Genomic DNA, 7500 nt, shown 5'->3' with positions numbered 1-7500 from the left:
GGTGAGAGGGGTGGGGCGGGGTGGAGTGGGTATGAAGCCAGGAGAGAGAGAGAGGGGGGGGGGGGGTCCAGAGAGGGAGGAAGAGAGAGAAGTGGGGGTGGTGGGGGCGGGAACAAAGCCACGAGAGAGAGAGAGAGAGAGAGGGGGTGGGGGTTGGAGGGAGGAATGGAGGGAGGGTTTCCATGATCATCTTCTGAGGGCATGGCGTTGGACCAGGAGGCACACACACACACACACAGATCGATGTCCTATCTTGTTTGTTAAATTAATGTGGAAGACCCCGTTCGATTTCATCCTGTCTTCCCCCGTCCTGTCTCCTCCACTGTCCTGTCCCATCTCTATCCCTGTCCGTTTGTCTGTCTGTCTGTCTTTCTGTTTGCCTGCCTGCCTGGCTTCCTATATGTCTGTCTGTCTGTCTGTCTGTGCTTTGCTTTGAGGTTTCTATCCGCTTTCAGCTGTTCATTCAAGCTCGGCAATAACGATGTGCATGAATTCGCGTTTCCCGTGAATCAATGCCTCCTATTCGCCTTCTCCTTCCACCTTTCTCTCTCTCCCTCTCTCTCTCTCTCTCTCTCCCTCCCTCTCTCTCTCCCTCCCCCCCTCTCTCTCTCTCTCCCTCCCCCCCTCTCTCTCTCCATCTCCCCCCCTCTCTCTCTCCCTCTACCCCCCTCTCTCCCACCCTCCCCCTCTCTCTCCCTCCCCTCTCTCTCTCTCCCTCTCCCCCTCTCTCTCTCCACCCATCTCCTCTCTCTCCCCTCCCCCCTCTCTCCCTCTCTCTCCCTCCCACCCCACACTCTCTCTCCCTCCCCCCTCTCTCTCTCTCCCTCCACCCCCTCTCTCTCTAGTCTCGCACCCTTTCTATTATTTCCCCCTATGCACGCTCTCTCCCCCCCCCTCCCCAACGCTCCACCCCCCCCCCCCTCAACCCCCACCCTCTCTCTCGCTCCCCCTTTCTGAACTTTGATATCAGCAAGGTTGCGCATACTTTGCATTGAAGTGAGGATTCCCCCCCCCCCAGGCCCCCACCCCCACCCCCACCCCAGCCCCCCAACGCCTCATATGCCCCACTCATCATTTGGGAATCTCCCTGTCCCTTCTTCCCTCCCTTAAAACGAGTGTTTCACCGTGTAACCATACCCCCCCCCCCCCCCTCCCCCCACTCATGTATTTCAATTCAGTTCAAAATACTTTATTATCTGCTTCAACCAAAAACAGAAAATTTTCTTTAGGCTCACTTAAAATAAAATGCCCGTCAGCAAAAAAACAAAAACAAAAAACAACAACAAACAAACAACAAAAACAAAAAAAACCCAAACTGACACACCCTTCACTTACCACCATGCACACATCAATTATTATGTAAAAAGAAAAACATGTGGGTAAGATACTTTTACATTATGATTCAGAGTGTAACAACTGTGTGTGTGTTGCGTGTGTGTCCGTGCGTGTGCATGCATCGTTTTGTGTGTGTGTGCACGCTCGTGCACGCGTGTGTGTGTGTGCCTGCGTATTGAGCGTGTGTGCGCGCGAACGCGCGCGCGTATGTGTACGTTTCAATCATTATAAAAAGGAGAATATTCAGTAAGATAATAATAACATTTAAAAAGACAAATGCTCATCAACAGATAAAACCGAAAAAAACGAATGAGCAACTGGCACACCCTTCCTTGATCACAGGACACAATTCGTATACCTATCTGGATTTGCCGGCATAGTCTTAACTTCTGGTAGGCCTCCAGAAGACACTTTATTAACTCTTTCCATACGAACGGCGAAAGAGACGACGTTAACAGCGTTTCACCCCAATTACCATCATCAAAATATTGCAAGCGGAAGGCTCTTATACTGAAGAGGTGAATGTTGACAAAGAATACCACAATTCTGACGACGGAAGCTAAAGGTTGGGTCATTGAGACACCCACTGGACATCCGAGGGGTCTGTGTAGAGGAGAAGAGAGGACTGGCCGTACTGAGTGAGTTAAAGTGATGAAATGAACAGAGGCTAACCGTTTTTGTTTGGACGAGGCAGGACACGCGAGAAGTTCGTTCTCGAAAAGCGGGAGGGGGAAAGGGTTCAGAAGCTCCGAGGACAGAGTGAGCACAGGACGTGCTTACAGCAAAGTGACCCCAAACCTCACCCCCCCCTCCCCCCTTCCGTGTTCTGATGGACTGGTCCAGGGATTTCTTGGTTCTTATTGATTGGCTTGCACAGTCGACGTGTCTCATTTGAAGACCTGTGTGCCAGAAAGGGGTGTCACGTATGACGAAGATGGTGGTGGCTTTGAAGGATACATGGGTACGGTACATTCATCCTCTTCGTTGCTTCTATTGGATCTGTCCGTCTGTGTGTGTGTGTGTGTGTGTGTGTGTGTGTGTCCATCAGGGCATCTGTTTCATCCATTCCGCTTTTCTCCTCCTTTTTCTTTTTCCTTTTTTTTTCTTCTTCTTCCTCCCTCCCTCCCTCCCTCCCTCTCTGCCCTGGCCTCCCGCTGCGTCCCTGATCTCGTCAATAGCCGGACATGAGAATCCTGCTCCTCTTTTTTTTGTTGTTGTTGAGGAAATCTCTCCCCCATTTCAGGATCGTCCGGAGCCATTATTGCCCATCAATTCGATCATGTTTGGGGAGTTCCAGAGCTGATTGTTGAGCTTTTTAAGATTTTATTTTTCAAATGATTTTACTCTCACCCAGCTAAACCAATGTTTTCAATTCTTGTGATTGTTTTGTGATCTGAGAAACGAAATCCGTGGGAGACTCCCCCCACCCCCCCTCCTTTTGTTGATTTGTTTAATGTTTGTTTTGTTTTAGGTCTCCCCATGTTTGTGTTATGTTTACTGCATGGTCACGTTTCAGACGTAATGAAACTGTGGTGCCATTCAACAGACAGTAAAACTGGACCAGTGTGCTTCAGCAGACACAGTGAAACACTAGACTAATGTCCTGCAAGACAGTGAAACTATGGATCAATGCCCTACAACAGACATAGTCAAACAATGGACCATGCCATACTAAAGACGATTAATTAAAGGGGAGTGGGAATCCCCTTTCCGAACTGAAGACCAAAATCTGATAGCAAGAAAGGAATGAATGCATGAATGATTTAACAATGCCACAGCCAAAATAAGGTGTCAGACACAACCCAGTCTAAATTGAAATCCATCTTGCAGTTGATTAAAAAGAAAAAAAAAGGTCTTCACATGATAACAACCAGCTTGTACTTCAAATCAGACTATGGTTTGGAGCGAAAAATGGAGCAGATTTTCATAACAGTAGAGAACCTTGTCCAAGTTACACCCCCACTCTCTCGGCCAAGAGGGTTTTAGGACAATCCGCGTTGGGAATTCCCCAAGGCTGCAGCACTTAAAAAGTCAGTGCAATCTTGCCTCCTAGTTTGAAAGTCTTAGTCCGCCACAAAAAGACTAAGGCTGCAGCACTTAAAAACCAGTGCAATCCTGCCTCCTAGTCTGAAAGTCTGTCATGTCAGGAGAGCGGCGTGTCTGTGACGTATTGTCTAGACATACGTCATCACCTACCTTTGACGTCAATAGTAAATGTTACTACAGAAGAGATGTCAATATAGTGAGGTGACATAAATATGACTGTCGTGTCCGATTATGACCAACTGGGGAGGCAACTGCTGTCCACACTATCTGCTATCTGGGTTGGACTCCGATTATATTGGAGAGTGTCTTGCCCAAGTTACACCCCACTCTCTCGTCCAAAAGGGTTCTAGGACAGCGGCGTTGGGGATGTTCCATAAAAAGGCCAACTAGCCCCCACCCAAGGCTGCAGCACTTAAAAACCAGTGCAATCTTGACTCCTTGTTCGAAAGTCACTGTCCTGCACAAAAAGACTGTTGTAAATGAATTTCCATTGGAGTGGAGGAACCTTTGAGCATACAGCTCTCAATTTGCATGTGCATGTTGTATCAGAGTATGGCATTTACGATATTACAGTATGGCACATGCCTGTAAGGTTATGTCAATCTCTATGATGGAGTCTCCCGTCGGACCGACGGATGAGTAGGCAGGCAGGCTTATCTGTCGGTGTGTGTCCTCTTATGGGAGAAGAGGCCGATTCTGGATGCGCAGCACTTCCCACAGGTGTTGCAAGGGAAAACGTCTCCAGAAGTTGAGCCTTGCTTCCTTCGCTCACGCTTCTCCTTTATGGCCAGCGTTTTCTTGTTTCAATCTCTGATACACATACTTATACATACATACATACATGTATGTGGGGTCTTTGCTCAAAGTATTCCTGTGGACGTGCCGACTGTCCGGGATAGGCAAACTGCGCGGGGCCATGGATACTGTTCGTATAAATCGAACCGTTTATCTATCTGTCTGTCTGTCTGTCAGTATCTATCTATCTATCTATCTACCCATCTTTCCATCTCTCTATCTATCTGTGTCTGTCTGTCTGTATCTGTCTGTCTTTCTGTCTGTCTCTATCAATCTGTCTGTCTGTCTCTATCTGTCTGTCTGTCTTTCTGTCTGTCTCTATCTATCTGTCTGTCTGTCTCTATCTGTCTGTCTGTCTTTCTGTCTGTCTCTATCTATCTGTCTATCTGTCTGTCTGTCTCTATCTGCAAGCTCTGTACATCATGTGGAACACGGGTTCAGTCGAATCCTGTCTGTCTCGAGATCTGGGTGTCCTCTCTCTCTCTCTGTTTGTCTGTCTGTCTGTCTGTCTATCGATCTATCCAGTTCTTTCTCATCTGTTTATCTATCTGTCTGTCTATTTACACACACACACACACACACACACACACATCTATCTATATCTATCTATATGTGTTTCCGGGGGGGGGGGGGGGGGGGGGAGCTTTGCACACCATGGAGAACTCGGATTCAGTCGAATCCTGTATGTCTGGAGATCTGTGAGTGTTCCTGCCTCTCTGAATGCCTTTGTCTGTCCATCTGTCCGTCCGTCTGTCTGTCTGTCTGTGTATTTGCTTCTGCCTGTCTGGCCCTTTGCCTCCTCTCCCCTCCCGCCCCCCCCCCCCCCCACCCTCCCTCTCCCTTACTCACCCCCCCCCCTCCCGTCTCCCGCTCCTCAACACGAATAAGGCTGACCTGTCTTGGCATTAAGAATGCTTGTCAAAAAACAACAACAAAAATAGCAAACAAACAAACAAACAAACAAGTCCAATAACTGAGCTGTTGTTGCTAATGATCGGCAGATGGTGCTAAACACATCTGATGGCTCCTCTTCCCTTGACGAGACAGTTGAGATGCTTTGCCTGCAGATTTGCCTGAGACATTTATTTGCACGATACGACACACGGACACACTCGCGCGCGCACAAACACATGGAGAGAGAGAGAGGCAAGTAGCAAGAGAGAGAGAGAGAGGGGAGGGGAGACTTATACACAATAGATAGTTGAAAAGAGAGAGAGGGAGGGATGGGGTTGGGGGAGGGGTGACTTATAAATGATAAATAGTTGACATTTGATCTTCAAAAGAATGCGAATGAGCGTTGTTGTTTTGGCGTTCTGCATCATTCAGATGGAACGGTTTGTATCATGTAATACAGTGTCACATTATGGTGCATAACACGTATCGCTTGGCGAATGTGGTATCACATTATGGCGCATACAGAATCACATGGCGCATGTAGTATCACATCATGGCGCATACAGAATCACATGGCGCATGTAGTATCACATTATGGCGCATAGAGTATCACATTATGCTGCATGCAGTATCACATTATGGCGCATGCAGTATCACATTATGGCGCATGCAGTATCACATTATGGCGCATACAGAATTACATCATGGCGCATACAGAATCACATTATGGCGCATACAGTATCACATCATGGCGCATCATGGCACATACAGAATCACATTATGACGCATGCAGTATCACATCATGGCGCATACAGGATCACATCATGGCGCATTCAGTATCACATCATGGCACATACAGTATCACATTATGGCGCATGCAGTATCACATCATGGCACATACAGAATCACATCATGGCGCATACAGTACCACATCATGGCGCATACAGTATCACATCATGGCACATACAGTATCACATCAGAATCACATTATGGCGCATGCAGAATCACATTATGGCGCATGCAGAATCACATTATGGCGCATGCAATATCACATGGCGCATACAGTATCACATTATGGCGCATGCAGTATCACATCATGGCGCATACAGAATCACATCATGGCGCATACCGAATCACATTATGGCGCATACAGAATTACATCATGGCGTATACAGGATCATATCATGGCGCATACAGGATCATGGCGCATACAGGATCACATCATGGCGCATTCAGTATCACATCATGGCGCATTCAGTATCACATGGCGCATATTGTTTTACATTATGGCGCATTCAGTATCACATCATGGCACATGCAGGGTCACAACATGGCGCATACAGGATCACATCATGGCACATATTGTTTCACATTATGGCGCTCAGAGTATCGCATTGTGGCGCATTCAGTGTCACACCTGAAAACGCAGTGCTGCTTGCGATTGAAACTCATTCTTAGTGGTGGTCGGGGCGGGGGCGGGGGTGGGGTGGGGTGGGGGTGGGGGTTCTGATTCGAGGTAATCCTCCTTTTATCAGTCCGATGAGCGAGTGTTGTATAGATCTGATTAAGATATATTTGTTTCCAACGTTTGTTTTATCGCGGTTGAATGTGTTACTTGAAATGGTGTATCAAAGAAATCAGTCTGTCTCCAACGTTTGGTTTTATCGAGGTTGACTATGTTAATTGAAATGGTGTATCAAAGGAATCAGTCTGTTTCCAACGTTTTTTTGTGTGTGTGTTTTTTTGGGTTTTTTTTTTAATGGAGGTTGAATATGTTACTTGAAATGGTGTATCAAAGAAATCAATCTGTTTCCAACGTTTGTTTTTATCGAGGTTGAATATGTTAATTGAAATGGTGTATCAAAGAAATCAACCTGTTTCCAACGTTTATTTGTGTCGAGGTTGAATATGTTAATTGAAATGGTGTATCAAAGAAATCAACCTGTTTCCAACGTTCGTTTTTATCGAGGCTGAATATGTTAATTGAAATGGTGGTATCAAAGAAATCAACCTGTTTCCAACGTTCGTTTTTATCGAGGCTGAATATGTTAATTGAAATGGTGTTATCAAAGAAATCAAATCTGTTTCCAATGTTTGGTGTTTTTTTTATCGAGGTTTGAAGAGGTGATTGTAGATGGATGTGTTCAAAACAGTACAAAAACAGTTGTAGATGGGTCGTTCATCGTCAGTGTCATTGGTCCCGGAACGTGGTTTGGTCGTGAGGGAGGGAGGTGGGGGAGGGGGGAGTGTGTGTGTGTGTGTGTGGGGGGGGGGGGGGGGGGGGGGGGGGGGAGGGCTGCACAGCTGAGTGCATCACCAACATTCTCCATCTCTGGCGATCGTGGGATGGGGGTGGGTTTGAGTGTCCTGGCAAAGCTCCTGTCTCTGTCAACTCAATAATGTCGTCTGTCTGCCCAGTTATTTCGCCTG

The sequence above is a fragment of the Babylonia areolata genome, chromosome 26 (genome assembly GCF_041734735.1).
Source record: "Babylonia areolata isolate BAREFJ2019XMU chromosome 26, ASM4173473v1, whole genome shotgun sequence".
NCBI lineage: Eukaryota > Metazoa > Mollusca > Gastropoda > Neogastropoda > Buccinidae > Babylonia > Babylonia areolata.
This window is presented reverse-complemented; position numbering follows the sequence as displayed.